A 21,014-nucleotide genomic window follows, 5' to 3' on the forward strand; every position below is an offset into this window, starting at 1 on the left:
AGCGTCTCTCCTGCAGAGTCTTCCACTCGAGTTTATCTATCATCTCCGTAACGCTTTCGCGATTACTGAATGATCCTGTAACGAAGCGCGCTGCTCTTCGTTGGATCTCCTCTATCTCTTCTATCAACCCTGTCTGGTACGGATCCCACACTGCCGATCAGTATTCAAGCAGTGGGCGAACAAGCATACTGTAACCTACTTCCTTTGTTTTCGGATTGCATTCCCTTAGGATTCTTCCAATGAATCTCAGTCTGGCATCTGCTTTACCGACGATCAACTTTGTATGATCATTCCATTTTAAATCACTCCTAATGCGTACTCCCAGATAATTTATGGAATTAACTGGTTCCAGTTGCTGACCTGCCATATTGTAGCTAAATGATAAGGGATCTTTCTTTTTATGTATTCGCAGCACATTACACTTGTCTACTGTGAGATTCAATTGCCATTCCCTGCACCATGCATCAATTCGCTACAGATCCTCCTGCATTTCAGTACAATTTTCCATTGGTACAACCTCTCGATATACCACAGCATCATCCGCAAAAAGTCTCAGTGAACTTCCGATGTCATCCACAAGGTCATTTATGTATATTGTGAATAGCAACGGTCCTACGACACTCTCCTGCGGCACACATGGAATCACTCTTACTTTGGAAGACTTCTCTCCACTGAGAATAACATGCTGCGTTCTGTTATCTAGGAACTCTTCAATTCAATCACACAATTGGTCTGATAGTCCATATGCCCTTACTTTGTTCATTAAACGACTGTGGGGAACTGTATCGAACGCCTTGCGGAAGTCAAGAAACACGGCATCTACCTGGGAACCCGTGTCTATGGCCCTCTGAGTCTCGTGGACGAATAGCGCAAGCTGGATTTCACACGATCGTCTTTTTCGAAACCCATTCTGATTCCTAGTCTCCACAAAAGTGATTATACTCGAACATAATATGTGTTCCAAAATTCTACAACTGATCGACGTTATATAGTTCTGCACATCTGTTCGCCGTCCCTTCTTGAAAACGGCGATGACCTGTGCCCTTTTCCAATCTTTTGGAACGCTACGCTCTTCTAGAGACCTACGGTACACCGCTGCAAGAAGGGGGGCAAGTTCCTTCGCGCACTCTGTGTAAAATCGAACTGGTATCCCACCAGGTCCAGCTGCCTTTCCTCTTTTGAGCGATTTTAATTGTTTTTGTATCCCTCTGTCGTCTATTTCCATATCTACCATTTTGTCATCTGTGTGACAATCTAGAGAAGGGACTAAAGTGCAGTCTTCCTCTGTCAAACTGCTTTGGAAAAAGACATTTAGTATTTCGGCCTTTAGTCTGCCATCCTCTGTTTCAGTAACATTTTGGTCACAGAGTGTCTGAACATTTTGTTTTGATCCACCTACCACTTTGACATAAGACCAAAATAAAAGGCGGAACAAGAGTGACATACTTCCAACCGATCAAGGAAGCTGTACACTTCCTGTTGCGACATGATTCATATTCCAGCTACTTACAAAAAATACGGCAGCGCACCATAGGCACTTCTCAAAGATGAGAAATCGACACCCCAATCACATCGTCTGAGAAAATGCCATTAGACAAGATGTTACAGACAGAGGCAGAAACGCACTTGGAAGTGCAACTGTCTGTAAGGTAATAAGGAATGAGGAACTGTGCCATAAGTTGCACTCACTGACAGCTGTAATATCAGCTTATGAATTGAAAGATAACAAGGCTGAGAGATGCACCACGGTGGAACAACCAGCTGGAAGCAATGAGGAGACGACCATCGGACAGGATCAGGAAGGACATTCTGAGACCCTGACAGCCATCTCCCAATCTCTACTCCTTGCGTGGCACAGCAACGCAGCCCATGTGAATACTGGGTTGCGTCCCAGTGCGCCGGGGGTTAACCACTCACACAAATGAGAAGTCCAGCTTCGTTCTGATGCCAACCACAGTAGTGTAGTGTATTGTTGTGTACTGTAGTGCTGTAGTGCATAGTAACGTAGTCTATAATTATAAATTACAAAATCTGTGATCGTCTGTACTGCAACGTAATAGAGAGAGTGTGCTCTGTATCTGTGCGCCATATGGCCAAATGGTCGAATGTTGATTTTTCTTTTAGTTATTATTATTATTCTTTTTATGTAGAGGTTCTGTGTAGATTTTTCCCTTATACAGCTTAATGCTTAGATATTACTAACACATCTGAAACTATGTTAAAATATTGTGTGCTATATTCAAGCCAATTTACGTGCAACATTCGGTCTCTTGTTTTATACACGAGTAGAAAACAGACTACAGGAAAATAGCTAGTAAATAAATAAATATTCTGTCACGTGCAAGTCTACTCACCTCTACATATCCACTGCAATCTGCATCCAGTTAATAACCTGCTTCAGAAATAATTTTCCTGCCATCGCCAGTCTGCATTTTATTCTGTCTTCGCTCTGCTACCCAAATAACAAAAGTCATCTACTAGCTTTAGTGCCTATTTTCTTAATGTAATTTCCTCGGAATCGTCTGATGTAATTAAACTACATTAAATTTATCTTGTTTCAGTTTTGTTGAGATTCATTTTATGGCCTCTTTACAATACACTCTCCGTTGCGTTTAATTGCTCTTGCTAGTCCTTTGCAGCCTCTGACGGAATTGCAATGTCTTCCGATACCTTCAGAGTCTTAATACGTCCGCTGACCTTTATTTCCCTTTCCGAATTTCTCTTTTCTTTCCTTCATAGCTTTCTCGACTTACAAATTAAATAACGTCGTGGATACACAACTCTCTCACTTCTTTCTACGCTGGTGCCTGTTATTTTTGTCTTCGACTCCTGAATCTGCGCTCTGGTTTCTGCAGGAGTTGTACATAACTGTTCACTCCCTGAATTTATCTATGTTGTTTTTCAGTGAACTCTGTAACAAATATTCCTCTATGTTTACAAATGCTGTAAACATAGGCTTGACTTTCGTTATCCTAACTTCTAAGGTAAGTCGTAGAATCGGTATTGCCTCGCGTTTTACCACATTTCTCTGGATCCAAACTGATCTTCACCGAAGTTTAATTCTGCCAGTATTTGCCATTCCTCTGTACAAATTCTTGTCAGTGTTTTACAGCCATTTATCATTAATTTGATGGTTCAAGCATATTCTCCCGTGTCAGTACTTGCCCTCTTAGTAATATAAATATTGCCGTACATACCAGATATAATATTCCTTTTCTGGATGGGTCTGCCAAGAATCTCAGTAATTCTGGGGGAATATCTTACATTACAAGGGCAAATGTATCTTTAATTCATAGCCTTTTGACTTATTTATCTATAGGTAGTCTTGCATTCTTCCAGAGCTTGGCCTTTCTCCCATACCCATTCCTGCTTTGCCATTTTGCATTTTCTGTCAGTTTAATATTTTTCACCTACACGTTCCCTGTTGCCTGCTTAAGTTCCTGATTCTATTTTTTTCTTTTTTTGCTAGGAAAGGGCATCTACTTCGTAGTTCTGACTATTTGTTCATGTATCATTTCTCGAAGCTACACATTCGGCTACTATTTTATTTCTTTCCTCTGTTTCAGTCATTCGCCGTGTAACGCACCTTCAAACCTACCAAGAACCACCGGCTCTTTTATTCTATACATGTACCATCGCCTTAGTTTCCAGCCATTCTGTAGCTTCTTCAGTTTTAATCCGCAGTTCCTAACCAATCATTTATTGGCAGAGTCCACAGCTGCTCATTACAAAATTCTTTAATATTAAAAAGTCATAATATTAAGAAAGCCGTCTAAAACTTTCCGATATCGCCAGGTTCTTTACACGCACACCTCTTTCCTGATTCTTAAACCATGTTTTATTGATGATTAAATTGTGTTCTTTGCAAAATTTAACAACGCTGCGTGCTCTTCATTCCATTCCTCTAGTCCAAATACACCAACTATTTTTCTTCCCCTTTTAGTCCTGCAATACACCTCCAGTTTCACATCACAATGAAACTCCTGTTTCTCTTAATATTGTCTGAATTACTGATTTCATTTCTGCGTATATTCTTCTAAGCTCTTTATCATTTCTACAGTCATTGCCAACATAAAACTGCACTAGATAGAGTGTTGGCTTTGTATTTGTCTTGGGTACGTTAGTTCATTCACTATGCTGTTCGCAGTAACGTATACACATTGCCGATTTCTTATTCAACATTAGACCTTGTTGGGTGTTTGTTAAATTGTGAGGATCTGTTTATATAACTTCCTTCGAAATTGAGTAAGGCCTGTGGTGTTGTGCCCACTCGTCTAATATAGGGTACATATGAAACCTGCTTTCTCGGATCGCTAGGCAACAATTCAAGCAAATCGTATTAATGAAGTTTATTACGGTAATATAAATGACAATACTCAACTTTGCGTACTGACAAAGATGTGTCGCAAGCAAATGGCCACATGCAAGTAATCAGTGTCCTTAAGCATATACAATTCCAATGCGAGCAAAACAATACAGATCGTAAGTCACTGCTGTAGCGTTCGGAGGACGGCTCGTCTTCAACTCGGGCACGGTCATGCGGAGCGGCGCGTATATTCTCTTGGCCCAGATACCTCTCCATTCTCTGTGTCGTCCTAGAGAGGGGTCTCTCAGCCTCCTATTGGCTGGCGTCCTCACACAGCCCTCTCTGTTCGTCCGTTCTTGATCGTCGTTCCGGCGTTTGATGTTACGCCAGAACAAGGCCCAAACTGACAAAGTTGAATCTGAGTCTTCTCACTTATGACTCGAATGATACCCATGCTGCCTAATGCACCAGAATATTTTGTTTCACTTAGTATCTCCTAGACAAGCAGGACGGAAACTCCGATTTATGCTATCATCCATGAATTTGTTATATTTCATCAAAATCACTTCACAAAGTCACCACACCTCAAAACAAGCAGATAGAATGTCGAGGAACCTTCGTCTCGAAGCTCTCGAAGTGACTTATCTTACCTGAACAAAAAGTTGTTCGTTGTGAGCACCTACCTCGAGCAGAATTTTTTTTGTTTGTTTTTTTAGCGAAAAAATTGATTTGGAATGGGTACAAGAATATTTGGTTTAAGTACTTCCACGCAGGAATTTGCCTAGGCCTAAAGCATGATCTCTTCTACTGTCCGATGAAATTAATGCTTCAGTTAATAACAGTTATGAAAAGTGCGAGTTCAAAACGAAAATGTAAGATCATGCACTAACTTTGTAATTATTTATATCCTTCAGAATTTTAAAAAAAACTTACACAGATCAACTGATTAATGTACAAACACCTGCTGCTCTCAGCATAGTCATACAGAGTTCGATCGCTCAATACACTTTTGGAAATGGTATGAGAAGTACAAGCTCTATTAGGTGAATCAAGTACCAGCTTACTGCAGCCGACCACGCGGGAAATTCAGTTCACATACAAAGTAAGATCCGTTGCACATTGTTCGTAGCCGTTAGTGCATCTGATACACATTCAACAAGAGGTACTAAGTAAATACACCCAATGCAACATGACAAGTCGTACAGAAAACGTGTCCATTACCTAGTGTCGTTGAGGAAACAATTAGAGAGAAGCTGTACGTGTTTGTTATTCTCATGTTGCCAATACGAACTTATTGCTGCACTCAGTCATAGCTCCCCCTCCCAACTCCCCCCCCCCCCCCCCCCCCCACTGCCATTCCATCTTATTGTAGTGACGTTCATTACCGCTTTAAACTGATGTCGCGCCTTCTGTCCACAACATTCCCAAACCTGAATACCGCTAACTACTGTCTCAGCATCACACACAACTACTAGCGACCGCATTGTCTCCCTGCTCACAACCACAACAAACTCACTCCAGTTAACTGCCACACTCCAACCACTACTTCCCAGTTTCGAAAACTAGCCTGCACAAGTACGGCGATCACGCCACCCTATGCATTGGCTGAACCAAAGTTGCTCGGAAGACTACGGGCAAAGACTTAAGTGTACCCGACGTAACAGCAAAGCGGGGAAATCGCTGAATGTGCTTCCGATACAAAAGTACAAGTGCGTGACAGTAATCGTCCCATCAATAAGATATGTAAGACGGTTAATTAAAGCAGCCTTCTTTCAAACTGCTCCTGCATGACCCATAACTGATTTTGTGTTGAGAATCCTTTACTCATCTAACCTCAGGTCTTGTTTTTTCTGCCTCTACACATAATTAATTTGGACTATATCTAACTTCAATCCATCCCTCTATAAATTCTCTAGCTTACCTAAGCGAATTAAGAGATCTAACCTATTACATTCAAACCAGTGGAACATAATTTTTTTCTAGATGACAACATCCTCGTGAGTAGTTTCCACACGGAGGTACGAAGGAGGGACATTTTCAATTCGAAATATTTTAAGCAAATGGATGGTGTCGTCATTAAGCCATATAGCAGAGCTTCCCGTGCTCGGAAAACATGGCCACAGTTTCCCTCGGTGTCCGTCATTCATAGTGCCAACCTAGCGAGACCATGTTGACTAATGTCACAAGGCATGCTCAGTCAATAATCCAGACTCTTGCCCTCTAAACTTCTGCAAATGGTGTTGCCCTTCTTTAAGAACATTACGCTGGTCTGGCATCTCGACATGTAGCTCCTACTACTCCGAGGAGGTTACACCAACGCCACGGCTATCTGTATCGCAGATTGTTCCATCTCATCAAGGTGCACAGTTACTCTCTAGACAGGGCATCCGTCGATGTATTGGTACATACATTAAGCCATATAGCAGAGCTTCACAATATTATGGACACAATTTCTCCTTAGATGTTTTCCAATAACTGAGGGAGCATATTTGTTGAAAATACGGATCCTTGTGCTTATTTAGAGTCACAACAATGGAAAAATGACCAATGATGATTGGATTTTCAGCTCGCCACTAGTGTTTATTACGAAAACAAAACTGCCCAGGGTTTGTAAATGACATTTCATCCCCCCCCCCCCCCCACACACAAAAATATTCTCTACTTCTTGCAAATTATCTTCGTCTGGCGCTGCTTCTCTGGCACCTGTCGCCATCTTATTTTACCTTGACTTTCCTCAATCTTCTACATGTTGACCATTTACTTTACAGATATGTCTCCAGTAGAACATTTCATATTTAGTCACAGTAAAAAAAATTCTAGACTATTGTGTAATAGGTATAAAACAAAGCACCGCGCTATGGATCGAGATAAGCTGAATGAAACGAGTTTGGTAGTCACGGAAGAAATTCGTGACGCCTTCAATGACTACCGCATCACATTACTGTCAAAAGATTTTTCAACAAACGCAAAGAAACTCTTGCCGTATGTAAAGGCTGTAAAGCTAGTGTCCAGTCACTCACAGACAAGACAGGAACTGAAATGGAGAGTAGCAAAGCCGAATCAAAAATGCATAACTCTGTTTTCAAATGTTCCTTTACATAGGAAAAGCCAGGAGCACTGCTCCCATTTTAATCCTCGTACCACTGAAAAGATTAGTGAAATAGATATTACTGCCAGTGGCGTTGAGAAACAGCTTGAATCGTTGAAACTGAACAAATCCCCAGGACCCGAAGGAATCCTTATCATATTCTACACCCAATTTGCAATTGAGTTAGCTACTTTGTTAATAACAATCTATCGTGAGCAAAAATCCGTGTTCAATAGCCGGAACAAAGCTGAGATATATTTACAAAAAGGGTATTACAACCGTCCAATATGCTTGACATTCATTTATTGTAGAAACTTACAACGTATTCTGAGTTCAAATATAACGAGTTATCTCGGAGACGAAGACCACCATGGATTTCTTAAGCTGATCATGGGAAATCCAACTCGAATTTTCCTCACGTGGCTTCCCTGACAGCCATGGCACAAGGCAGTCAAGCAGAAGCAGTATTTCTCGGCTTCCGCAAAGCATTTGACACAGTACGTCATCTATGCATATTATCAAAACCACGATGGTATATGGTATTAGGCGAAATTTGTGACTGGTCTGAGGATTTCTTGGTGGGGATGAAGCAGCATGTTATCTTGGATGGAGAGTCAGCAACAAACGAAGAAGTACCTTTGTGTGTGTAGCAGGGAAGTGTTTTGGATTGCTGTTTATGTTGTATCATAATGACCTTGAGGGCAGTATTACTAGTTACCAAAGACTTACATACAATGAAGTACAGTCTGAACGAAGCTGCACAAATATCCAGTCAGACCTTGATAACATTTCGGACTGGTGCAACGGTTTACAAATTGATTTAAATGTTCATAAATGTAAAACTGTCCATTTCACAAAGCGAAAACACATAATATACTATGAATATAACATCACTGAGTCACAATGGGTAAAACATACAAATACCTGTGTGTAATATTTAGCAGTCACATGAAATGGGACGCTTGCATAGGCTCAGTCGTGAGTAAACCAGGTAGCAGAGTTCGATTTACTCGCAGAATACTAGGAAAATGCAGTCACTCTACGAAGGAGACTGTTTAGAAATCACTCAAATTATTCAAATGGCTCTGAGCATTATGGGACTTAACATCTGAGGTCATCAGTCCCCTAGAACTTAGAACCTCTTAAACCTAACTAACCTAAGAACATCACACATTCATTCCCGAGGCAGGATTCCAACCTGCGACCGTATCGGTCGGGTGGTTCCAGACTGCAGCGCCTAGAACCGCTCGGCCACAAAGGTCGGCCACTCGTGCGACACTTCTTAGAGTATTTCTCAAACGTATGGGACGTTGAACGTATACAGAGAAGGGCAGTACAAATGGTCACAGGTTGAGTGACCCTCGTGAGAGTGTCGCAGAGATGTTTAAAGAACTGAAGTTCAGACTCTGGGAGATAGAACTAATCTACCCACAGAATCTACTAGAAAAGTTTCAAGAACCGACTTTAAATGATGACTATATTACAACCGTCTACATATCACTCCCATAGGAATCGGCGCACAAAATTAGATTAATTATAGCACGCACAGAGGCATTTAAAAAATTCATCGTTCACGCAATCCATACTTGAATGTAACAGGATAAAGCCCTAATGACTGGTAAAGTGGGACGAATCATCTGCCGTGCACTTCACAGTGGTTCGCAGACGATAGATGAAGATGTGAAATGTGCATGGCTTTGCTTCCATTGTCTCCACCACATCATTTTGCCAATTGAGTCGTGGGCGACCCCTTTTATTTCGCTGAGATTTTATCCATCGTAGTGTCTTCATCATAATACCCCATTTGGCATCATGTCCACATTCTTCGTATTTATATGGCCACACCAGATCAGCTATTTTTGTTGCGTGTGGTCATAGATGTCTCTATGGATTTTCATATTTTCATCCTTCGTCGGATTCCGTCATTTTTGTTATTGTATCCGTCCCAGTAAAGCATGAGTCTCTTCTTAAGTGGCTTATTTCACCGATAAGTAGTGTTTTCTTTTTCTGTGTGTGTTACGTCCCAGACTTCTGCTCCGCACAAAACCACACTCTGGGCTATAGTTTCATACGTTTTCTTCTTGGTTGTTGCTATGTTTTTGCTCTACAGAGCAGATTTCATTGCCCTGGTTGCAGCTCGTCCTTCGTGAATCTACCACTGACTTCATCATTCCTTGTCATCTGTTAAGTAATAGCCCAAGATATATTGGCTTCTCCACCCCTACAGTTACTTCTTCATCTACCTCCAAATTATTTACTTATCCGTCCCGACGACCTAGTACTCACACTTTCCCGCGTTACTTTCAGCCCTGCGTTATTGTGTTCCCCTTTAAGCCCAGCTCATCTTCTACTTCAACTTAATCATCATCTTCATCTGGTCATCTGCAAAATACATGCTAAATATCTTTTTGTCCTCTACTGTCACCACCATAACTTTGTACTTTTAATGCCAAGTGAGCATGGTTACTCCTAGGTACTATATAACTTTCCACTATGTAGCCTACATCAATAAAATGCAAAAATGTTTAGAAATGCCTTCCGTAATGGAACAGGAGAAAAAGTTATAATCTCCGCCTTGGAAAAATGCTGATATTGTTGTTCTGTTTGCCGCGCGGGATTAGCCAAGCGGTCCAAGGCGCTGCAATCATGGACTGTGCTGCTGGTCCCGGCGGAGGTTCGAGTCCTCCCTTGGGCACGGGTGTGCGTGTTTGTCCTTGGCATGATTTAGGTTACGTAGTGTGTAAGCTTAGGGACTGATGACCTTAGCAGCTACGTCCCATAAGATTTCACACATATTTTGAACATTTTTGTTGTTCTGTTTAATCTTGACCTCGCTGAATAATGTAGTGAAAATAACTCTGTCACTTAAATAAAGCTTTCTTTTATGAGGTAAATTACGATAATTAGAATTTCATATGCTTTAGCCTCTGCTATTCCTTTGAATTAGGTTCAAGCCAAAGTTACTCAAACAGCATCAACTCTGTGTGGCTGTTTTAAGACTGCATTGAAATGTGTAAATGAATTTTGCAATATATACTGGCCGATCTTTCACACTTCCACACAAGCGTCAGCTATTACAATTACGGAGGCCGCCACTATATACAAGAATAACTTCAATTTAAAGAGGGAGACGGGTTACACTATTTGAATGGAAGTCGTTTTATTTCGGTGCTATTAAGATAAAACAGCTCACACTCACATCAAGGTGCGACACCAAGTAGAGAGAGAATCAGAATAGAATACTGAATTAAGAACCATCGTCTTAGATCTATGATATTAAAAAGCTTAATTATAAACACATACTAACATAGAAATATATGTTATATTTAACATTAACATTAAACACATATTAAATATATGTTTAACATTATTTCAGTCGTTGGGGGCGATATGAAAGCTATATTTTTCTTGAAGGGTCAAGTTTCCCAAGACCACTAGTAATTCTTTTTATTATATTACCGGTTTCGAAACGTCTACGCTGTCATCATCGGGTCTTGTAACATTATGTAGGAAACATGTACGTCTAATAATGCAGCAACATCCGATGATGACGAGGTACAAATGTCGAACCCCATGATAGTAATAAAAAGAATTACAAGCGATCTTGGCAATCTTGTTTCTTCAAGAATATAAAAGAATCCAGTTACGACTATGAGCATTATATTTTACTTTTTTTTGAGTTATTATTACTAGTTGATAAATTACAGTGTTATCTTCGGTACTTTGCCGATCTCTCAAACACTTAAAGCTTTTTATTTCACTTACATAACATAAAGAAATAGCACAAGTAGTACCAAAATAGTTAACGACGGAAAACGAGCGCCACAGTTCAGCTGAAAGAGTGTCAATGACGTCCGGCATCACTGTCGCAGACCCACATTCGCCTCGAATACCGCTATCAAGCTACTCCCAATCCTTACTCTCGCTCTGTTATTTTCTTATAATTCCGAAATAGCCTTTAGCAATCCTTGATACAAAAAAAAATCCTGAATAAAAATACCTCATCTGTTTTTTTAGTTTTCGTAGACACTATTCGGAGGAACGTAACTCGTTTTAGCAAGCCAGATACCGCAGTAGGTAGCACACTGCTCTCGCAATACGAAGGACGACAGTTCAAATCCACGTCTGGACAGCAAGATTTAGGTTTTCCGTGATTTTCCTAAAGTGCTCCAGGCAAATGTCGGGATGGTTCCTTTGAAAGTGTCAGGCGGATTTCCTTCGTCATCCTTGAAACGGCCGAGCTTGTTATCCTCCGGCCGCGGTGGTCTAGCGGTTCTAGGCGCTCAGTCAGGAACCGCGCGACTGCTACGGTCGCAGGTTCGAATCCTGCCTCGGGCATGGATGTGTGTGATGTCCTTAGGTTAGTTAGGTTTAAGTAGTTCTAAGTTCTAGGGGACTTATGACCACAGATGTTGAGTCCCATAGTGCTCAGAGCCATTTGCACACACACACTTGTCATCCATCTCTAATGACCTTGGTCTCCACGGGACATCAAAACATCAAACCCAGATCTCCATTTCACTGAAACTCGTTTTGGAAGTGATTTTCACGGACCCGTTAAAGAAGTGAAATGTAGAAACGATTAAATGCGTTCTAATGTGGTACTCGCCGCACTGTCCTTTGGCTGAACCCACTTGCACATTCAAGCTATCTAGTACTCACCGTCGGTTTCAGACCCAAGCGACTTTGCGCCGTAGGGTGCCAAATTGAGAAGAGGGCCAGAGACCGCCAAATATAAAATTTGTATGTAAGGTACATCTTAATTAGTAACGAATAGTGACACGGGTGAAAGTATCCTATAATAGAAGCACAAGATTCCAGCAACGCAGGTCCGTAGATGGGCTGTTTGCGAGATAACTGCGACTGCATTTCGTGAATTCATTGTTGTACAGTGGTATGTCCTAGGCCATTAAAACTATCCAAAGAGTGCTGTGGATACAGACGAAGGTGTTGGCAGCTTTTTGAAAATGCTGACGCCAGAGGAGGGTTTTGATATTGTGAAAACGGATGCAAAAGAGCTTTCTGACAAATTTGGATTTCACTAAGACTTGGCTCGTCCCTGGAGAGTAAAGACCTAAGTTACATAGCTGTCTTACTGTGAAGGTGTTAGTGAAGGTGAAGGAGAACGTTCCTTTAAGAGAAACATTTTCCACTTATTGTCGATACAGCTATCTGCTCACTGGAAGACAGATTTGCGCTTATGGACAGTCACAATGACAGCATAAGTTTTCTATACGATATTCGTGATCTGCCGTCGCATAGTAACGGAAAACTACACTATGCGTGGCTCTTGAGTCTATGGTAAGTGATGGTGCTGAATGTTACATAAATCGAAAGGAACTAAATGATTAAATTATGATCTCGACCTCCATTCTTCCGGATAAAATCCTCTATAAAGCTCAGTGTCCTATACGAGGTGCATTCAAGTTCTAAGGCCTCAGATTTTTTTTCTAATTAACTACTCACCCGAAATCGATGAAACTGGCGTTACTTCTCGACGTAATTGCCCTGCAGACGTACACATTTTTCACAACGCTGACGCCATGATTTCATGGCAGCGGCGAAGGCTTCTTTAGGAGTCTGTTTTGACCACTGGAAAATCGCTGAGGCAATAGCAGCACGGCTGGTGAATGTGCGGCCACGGAGAGTATCTTTCATTGTTGGAAAAAGCCAAAAGTCACTAGGAGCCAGGTCAGGTGAGTAGGGAGCATGAGGAATCACTTCAAAGTTGTTATCACGAAGAAACTGTTGTGTAACGTTAACTCGATGTGCAGGTGCGGTGCCTTGGTGAAACAGCACACGCGCAGCCCTTCCCGGACGATTTTGTTGCAGTGCAGGAAGGAATTTGTTCTTCAAAACATTTTCCTAGGATATACCTGTTACCGTAGTTCCCTTTGGAACGAAATGGGTAAGGATTACGCCCTCGCTGTCCCAGAACATGGACACCATCATTTTTTCAGCACTGGCGGTTACCCGAAATTTTTTTGGTAGCGGTGAATCTGTGTGCTTCCATTGAGCTGACTGGCACTTTGTTTCTGGATTGAAAAATGGCATCCACATCTCATCCATTGTCACAACCGACGAAAAGAAAGTCCCATTCTTGCTGTCGTTGCGCGTCAACATTGCTTGGCAACATGCCACACGGGCAGCCGTGTGGTTGTCTGTCAGCATTCGTGGCACCCACCTGGATGACACTTTTCGCATTTTCAGGTCGTCATGCAAGATTGTGTGCAATGAACCCACAGAAATGCCAACTCTGGAGGCGATCTGTTCAACAGTCATTCGGCGATCCCCCAAAACAATTCTCTCTACTTTCTCGATCGTGTCGTCAGACCGGCTTGTGCGAGCCCGAGGTTGTTTCGGTTTGTTGTCACACGATGTTCTGCCTTCATTAAACTGTCGCACCCACGAACGCACTTTCGACACATCCAAAACTCCATCACCAAATGTCTCCTTCAACTGTCGATGAATTTCAATTGGTTTCACACCACGCAAATTCAGAAAACGAATGATTGACCGCTGTTCAAGTAAGGAAAACGTCGCCATTTTAAGTATTTAAAACAGTTCTCATTCTCGCCGCTGGCGGTAAAATTCCATCTGCCGTACGGTGCTGCCATCTCTGGGACGTATTGACAATGAACGCTGCTTCATTTTAAAACAATGCGCATATTTCTATCTCTTTCCAGTCCGGAGAAAAAAAATCGGAGGCCTTAGAACTTGAATGCACCTCATATTACAAAAAAAATTATTGACATTTTCCCACCAGTTTTGTAAGTTTATGGATCCTCTAGACTACCTGCAATTGTAGCTAGTGGTGAATGATTTTCAGAACCCAAGCTGAGAAAAACATACCTTACGTACTTTCTCAAGTTGATTGTGAGGCCTGTCAGCTGTAGGCAACCGAAAGCTTTTTCTTGAAGTCAGTATATTCCAATTCTATTTTGAATAATTTTGGTAGGTCAACGGAAAATTGTTATTACATTAACTGAACAACTTTAGAAATTATGCATTTTCCCTCCAAGACATACTGATAAAATTTTATGTTTTGTACAACCAGCTTTAATAAACAAACCGTCATCAGGTGTCACAAAATACTTACAACAGCATACAGGGCAACATAAAATCAACGGAATCAAGTACTAAAAAATCCATTATTCGTCACTATTCTGAAATATTAGAACAAATTACGTCGCTAATGCTCGCGTTCATGTTATACTGCCTGCTTACAGCGTTACGAGAGGAGTCATTCTATACAGGGCGACACCGCGATGATGCCACAGACTTTCAGGAGTGATGGAGAAGAGTAAATATGTCAATTTGAGGTAAGGGACGACGATCCGGTAAAGAGCGAGACGAAAGTTATAAGCGAAGATCGTTTTGATGACTGTGGATCTCTACCGCTGCAAGCTCCTTGCTTTCCACATTTTGGGAGGAGTAGTAAGAATCAGAACAAGAAATTATTTCCTAGTAAACACGGCTATAAAATGCATACCCTAATAGCAATGACCATGCGGTTCACAGCAGCGAGATAAAGAAGTACTTATTGCTCTTAAAGTATGTACTTTTATAGCCCATCACTACTGAACATTTTTTTTCTTATTTTGGTCCATACTGCCTCCTGCCAAAATGTGGAAAGAGAAGAGTGTGCAATAGAACAGGCTCACTGACACATCGATTTGCAACTTTAGAGTCGGTCGTTTCCCTTACCTCAAACTGATACTTGTACCCCTCTTCATCATCGCTGAAAGTTTGTAGCACCATCACAGGATCACCAGGTATACTCCATCCGCACGACATTAATCCACAAGAAAAAACGATAAATGAAGCATAACCACGTACACACTATAAACTCAGAAAATCAACCATGAAAGTAGAGGAATTTGAACGTAAATCTGATTTCAATTTGTTTTTATAACTTTTATTGTCTGCCAGCACTTTTAATTCATAAAGTAGATGGTCAAATAATGCCTGAATAGTTTACAAGAATTATATTAAATTGTGGACAGTGGCTCTTTTTATTCCTAGTATAATATTTACGACTGCTATTATTATTTTGAAATTGTGATTGATTCTTCACAACATACTTCATAAGAAATTTAATGTACTGTGAAGCTGTTGTTAGTTTCTCCTATTTTTTAATTAAAATCTATATTGTCTTAGAAACAAATAACCAAAGAACACGAACCATTTGGCTTTGAATATACACGTGGAAGCTAAATCGACAAATTGATTTATCAAACAAATTCATGTTTAAGTGCATGACAACAGTTGTAACCTACCGTGACTTAAATTGCAGCAGTGAATGAAGAAATTGAATCCATAATGCTGCGGATTGTATGACCAAGACAAGATTCCGTAACCAGCTTCAAGTTGGCCAGAAACACAAACGCTCTGAAATTTTGTAACAACATGCACCTAACCAACAGCTCTTCTGTGCGACTATGCGAATGATCGTAAGTTTACCGCACAGAATTAACGAAAAATAAGCATGCGATTTAGATACAACAGCCGTAAATAAACTGGAACACCTTGCTTATTAGCAACCGTCTCGAATAAATGGAACGTCCTCCGCTGATGCCGCACGGAGGTGCATTTACCTCACTCTCGTCTCCAAAAAACATTGTGATTCGAGCTATTCTCAGGCACGGCCCAGCTATCTGGCCTGCTAAGTGTCTGGCTGAACTGCGGGGAATGGCCACGCTGTTAGAGGCGCCATGTCACGGACTGCGCGACCACTCCTGCCGGAGGTTCGAGTTCTCCCGCGGGCATTGGTGTGTGTGTATTTCTTTGTTCTTAGCATAAGTTAGTTTAAGTTTGCTTTAGTAGTGTGTAAGTAGGGGACCGATGACCTCAGCAGTTCGGTCGCTTAGGAATTCACACATTTTTGTCTGGCTGAGCTCACGGAAATCTTTTGTGGCGACATGTTTTCGCTACGTGGTCTCAAAGAGGCACAACTCAAAGAACGTATGCTGCATATCGACACGGCTTGCAAAATGTCCTTGTGAAATGTTAGCAAATATTACCTTGCTAGTTAAAGAAAGCAAAAGTATTGAGGAAATGGAAGTGTCGTTTAACAAACAACTTTCAGTATTCTGAGTGACCTGGCTGCGTTACGTTGCTCTTCGAACATCTCCAACGCTCGACTTCCTGACCCCTCTGCCGAGATCATCATCAGGACTCCATTGGTGAGCCTGGACGGGTGAACACTGGGTTTGGTGGCTCCATATTGTGTGGGCTGTGTTTACATGAAATGGACTGGGTCCTCTGGTCCACCTGAATCCATCATTGGTCATTTGCAGCCATTCAGTGACCTCATGTTCCGAGACGGCGGTAGAAATGGCTCTGAGCACTATGGGACTTAACATCTGAGGTCATCAGTCCCCTAGAACTTAGAACTACTTAAACCTAACTAACCTAAGGACATCACACACATCCATGATCGAGGCAGGATTCGAACCTGCGACCGTAGCGGTCGCGCGGTTCCAAACTGAAGTGCTTAGACGACGGTAGAAATTATATGGATGACAATGCGGCATGTAGACACTGTGCTACACTGTGGACAAACAGCCACGATCACATGCGGCACGAACACAAATATGTTTTACCGGCAGACATCATTTGATGTTGTGCTGGATGGTAAATCTGAGATCTAAACGAAACTAATACGATGTGCTCCTCGGCGAAGAGTAACAGGACAAGTAATGAACGCTACATCAAAGACGCAGCTGCACTATCAGTGTATCTACAGCAATGCACTGAGGTGACAAAATTCATAGGATAGCGATATGCATGTATATAGATAGTGGTAGTATCGTGTACACAGTATATAGAAGAGCAGTGCATTGGCGGAGCTGTCATTTGAAATCAGGTGAGCCTCGTGAAAAGGTGCCCGACTTGATTATGGCAGCATGTAGGAAATAAACAGATTTTGAATTAAGAATGGTAGTCGGTGCTAAATGCGTGGGACATTCCATTTCGGGAATCCTTAGGTAATTCAGTATTACGAGATCCACAGTGACAAGTCTGTGCCTAGAATATCAAAGTCCAGGCATTACCTCTAACAAGGATAACGCTGTGGCCGACGGTCTCCAATTAACGACCAAGAGCAGCGGCGTTCGCGTAGCCAGTGCTAACAGACATGAAACACTGCGTGATACAACCGCAGGAATCAATGTGGAACGTACTACGAATGCACCCTTCAATACACTGCTGCGAAATTTGGTGTTAATAGCTACGACAGCAGAATGTCCTTGCTAACAGCAGATCGTCTGCAGCGCCTCTCCTGGGCTCATGACAATATCGGTTAGACACTACACGTGGCCTTGGGAGAGCCAGCCATGACAAAACTCTACCATCTGGTGAGCAAGATGTGCGAGACAGGTGAAATACCCTTAAACACCAAGAAGAATATAAAAATTCCAATCCCAAAGAAAGCAGGTGTTGACAGATGTGAAAATTACCGAACTATCAGTTTAATAGGTCACGGCTGCAAAATACTAACACGAATTCTTTACAGACGAATGGAAAAACTGGTAGAAGCCGACTTCTGGGAAGATCAGTTTGGATTCCGTAGAAATGCTGGTACACGTGAGGCAATACTGACCCTACGACTTGTCTTAGAAGACAGAATAAGGAAAGGCAAACCTACGCTTCTAGCATTTGTAGACTTAGAGAAAGCTTTTGACAATGTTGAATGGAATGCTCTCTTTCAAATTCTGAAGGTGGCAGGGGTAAAATACGGCGAGGGAAAGGCTGTTTACAATTTGTATAGAAACCGCATGGCAGTTATAAGAGTCGAGGGGCATGAAAGGGAAGCACTGGTTGGGAAAGGAGTGAGGCAGGGTTGTAACCTATCCCCGATGTTATTCAATCTGTATATTGAGCAAGCAGTAAAGGAAACAAAAGAAAAATTCGGAGTAGGTATTAAAATCCATGGAGAAGAAATAAAAACTTCGAGGTTCGCCGACGACATTGTAACTGTGTCAGAGACAGCAAAGGTCCTGGAAGAGCAGTTGAACGGAATGGGCAGTGTCTTGAAAAGAGGATATAAGATGAACATCAATAAAAGCAAAACGAGGATAATGGAATGTAATCGAATTAAATCGGGTGATGCTGCGGGAATTAGATTAGGAAACGAGACGCTTAAAGTAGTAAAGGAGTTTTGTTATTTGGGGAGCAAAATAACTGATGATGGTCGAAGTAGAGAGGATATAAAATGTAGACTGGCAATGACAAGGAAAGTGTCTCTGAAGAAGAGAAATTTGTTTACATCGAGTGTAGATTTAAGTGTCAGGAAGTCGTTTCTGAAAGTATTTTTATGGAGTGTAGCCATGTATGGAAGTGAAATGTGGACGGTAAATGGTTTAGACAAGAAGAGAATAGAAGGTTTCGAAATGTGGTGCTACAGAAAAATGCTGAAGATGGGTAGATCAGGTAACTAATGAGGAAGTACTGAATAGAATTGGGGAGAAAAAGCATTTGTGGCACAACTTGACTAGAAGAAGGGATCTGTTGGTAGGACACGTCCTGAGGCATCAAGGGATCACGAATTTAGTGCAGCGTGGTGGGTAAAAATCGTAGAGGGAGACCAATAGATGAATACACTAAGCAGATTCAGAAGGATGTAGGCTGCAGTACGTACTGGGAGATGAAGAAGCTTGCACAAGATAAGTTGGACGGAGAGCTGTATAAAACCAGTCTCTGGAATGAAGACCACAAGAACAGCAACTTCCACTCATGGCAACAAGTGTTTTTCAGTACTGTTTTACGTAAACGTATACACATAATAACATTTACTAAATACAGCATCAATTTCTAAAACTACATTGACTACAAGAATAGCAGCATACTTTTGTCATAAAAAATTAATTTCAGTAAAATCACCTTTTAATTTTTAAAAATTGTCTGCAGCACAAGTAGTGCAATACTACCTGAACCACTCTAGATAATACCGATTTTGAACACAATAATTACCTGATCGGATGTCAAGTATAAAATTAACTTGGTTTGACTAATTTCATTGTTTCTTTCACTTGTGACTTTCTCGGAATTTATGATGAAACGGTAGGACCTTGCTGATGGTAAAAGACTGGTTTCAATGAAGTATCTGTCGACGAGTTTGTTCTTTGATTAAACACGTCAAAATGTTCCAAAAAGGTGCTGTGACACTGGCATGGCTATAATAAGGCTACAAAATATTACAAAATTGTTAAGGCTTTCGTGGCCACTTGTTGACAAACTGCCTATTGGCTTCTGTCTCGGGTTCTTCGGCCGACGTTCATCTAATGATTTTTCTGACGTTTCGCCAGCACGAGTGGCTGGTATTGTCAAAGCTTAACCCTCCATTGCCGGTGGTGAACTGGAGCCGAGCTCGCGGGCGCAGACTATATGTACCTGGCGCGCCAACGTCCGAGGGCTTCTCCGCGGTCATTTCCGGTGCGGTTCTCCTCTTGCTACTTGCGACGGTCGTTCGCTGCAGTACGGGAAGCCAGGATCCGTTTACCTTAAGGCTTTCCTCTTTCTTGTTCAAACTGTTCGCGTGTTTTTGTATTTCTACAGCTTCTCTGAACAAGCGCGTGTGATAATGTTTCTCTACAGCCAGAACTTCCGTGTCGGCGAATTTTATTACGTGGTCGGTCTCATTCAGTGCGTGCTCTTCCACGGCCGATTTCTCCACCTGCCCCAACCTGCAATGTCGCTTATGCTCTTTGATCCTGGTGTTGATGGATCGTCCAGTCATTCCGACGTAAACTTTCCCGCATGTGCATGGTATACGGTATATTCCCGACATTGCAAGTGGGTCTCTTTTCTCCTTCGCCGATCTAAGACACTCTTTGATCTTCCTTGTCGGTTTGAAAATCGTCTTTACGCCATGTTTGCGCAATATACGGCCGATTCTGTCCGTCACTCTGGGAATGTATGGCAGAAAGGCCGTACCCAACATTTCTTTTTCTGGTTCCTTACTTCGCCGAGTGTTTGGATCTGTTACACTTCTAATATAATTTGGGGAGTACCCATTGCTCCTCAGGACAGTTTCCAGGTGTTGCATTTCTCGTTTGAGGTGTTACGGCTCACATATTCGTCCTGCTCTCGTTACGAGCGTACTAATCATGCCTCTTTTCTGGCTCGGGTGGTGGTTTGACAGTTTGTGCAGGTATCGGTCCGTGTGTGTCTGTTTTCGATACACGCTGTGTCCCAGGTTTTCGCCGTCCCTTGTGACCAGCACATCTAGAAATGGCAGTTTCTTGTCCTTTTCTACTTCCATGGTAAATGTTATGTTGGCATGGAGGCTGTTCAAGTGTCTTAGGAAGTCACCGAGCTGTTCTTCACCATGGCTCCACACCACGAAAGTATCATCGACGTACCTGTACCACACCTTAGGTTTGCAAGTCGCCGAGTCCAGTGCCTGTGCGTCGAATTGATCCATGAAGAAGTTGGCCACCACTGGACTGAGAGGACTACCCATGGCGACGCCTTCTAGCTGTTCGTAGAAATCGCCATTCTACGTGAAATAGCTCGTGGTGAGACATGCATGAAAGAGCTTTCTGATGCCCTACGGGAAAATGGAACCGATGTGCTCCAGAGCGTCACTGAGTGGCACTTTCGTAAATAACGAAACAA

Source organism: Schistocerca serialis, chromosome 2 (genome assembly GCF_023864345.2).
Source record: "Schistocerca serialis cubense isolate TAMUIC-IGC-003099 chromosome 2, iqSchSeri2.2, whole genome shotgun sequence".
In the NCBI taxonomy this organism is placed as follows: Eukaryota; Metazoa; Arthropoda; class Insecta; order Orthoptera; family Acrididae; genus Schistocerca; species Schistocerca serialis.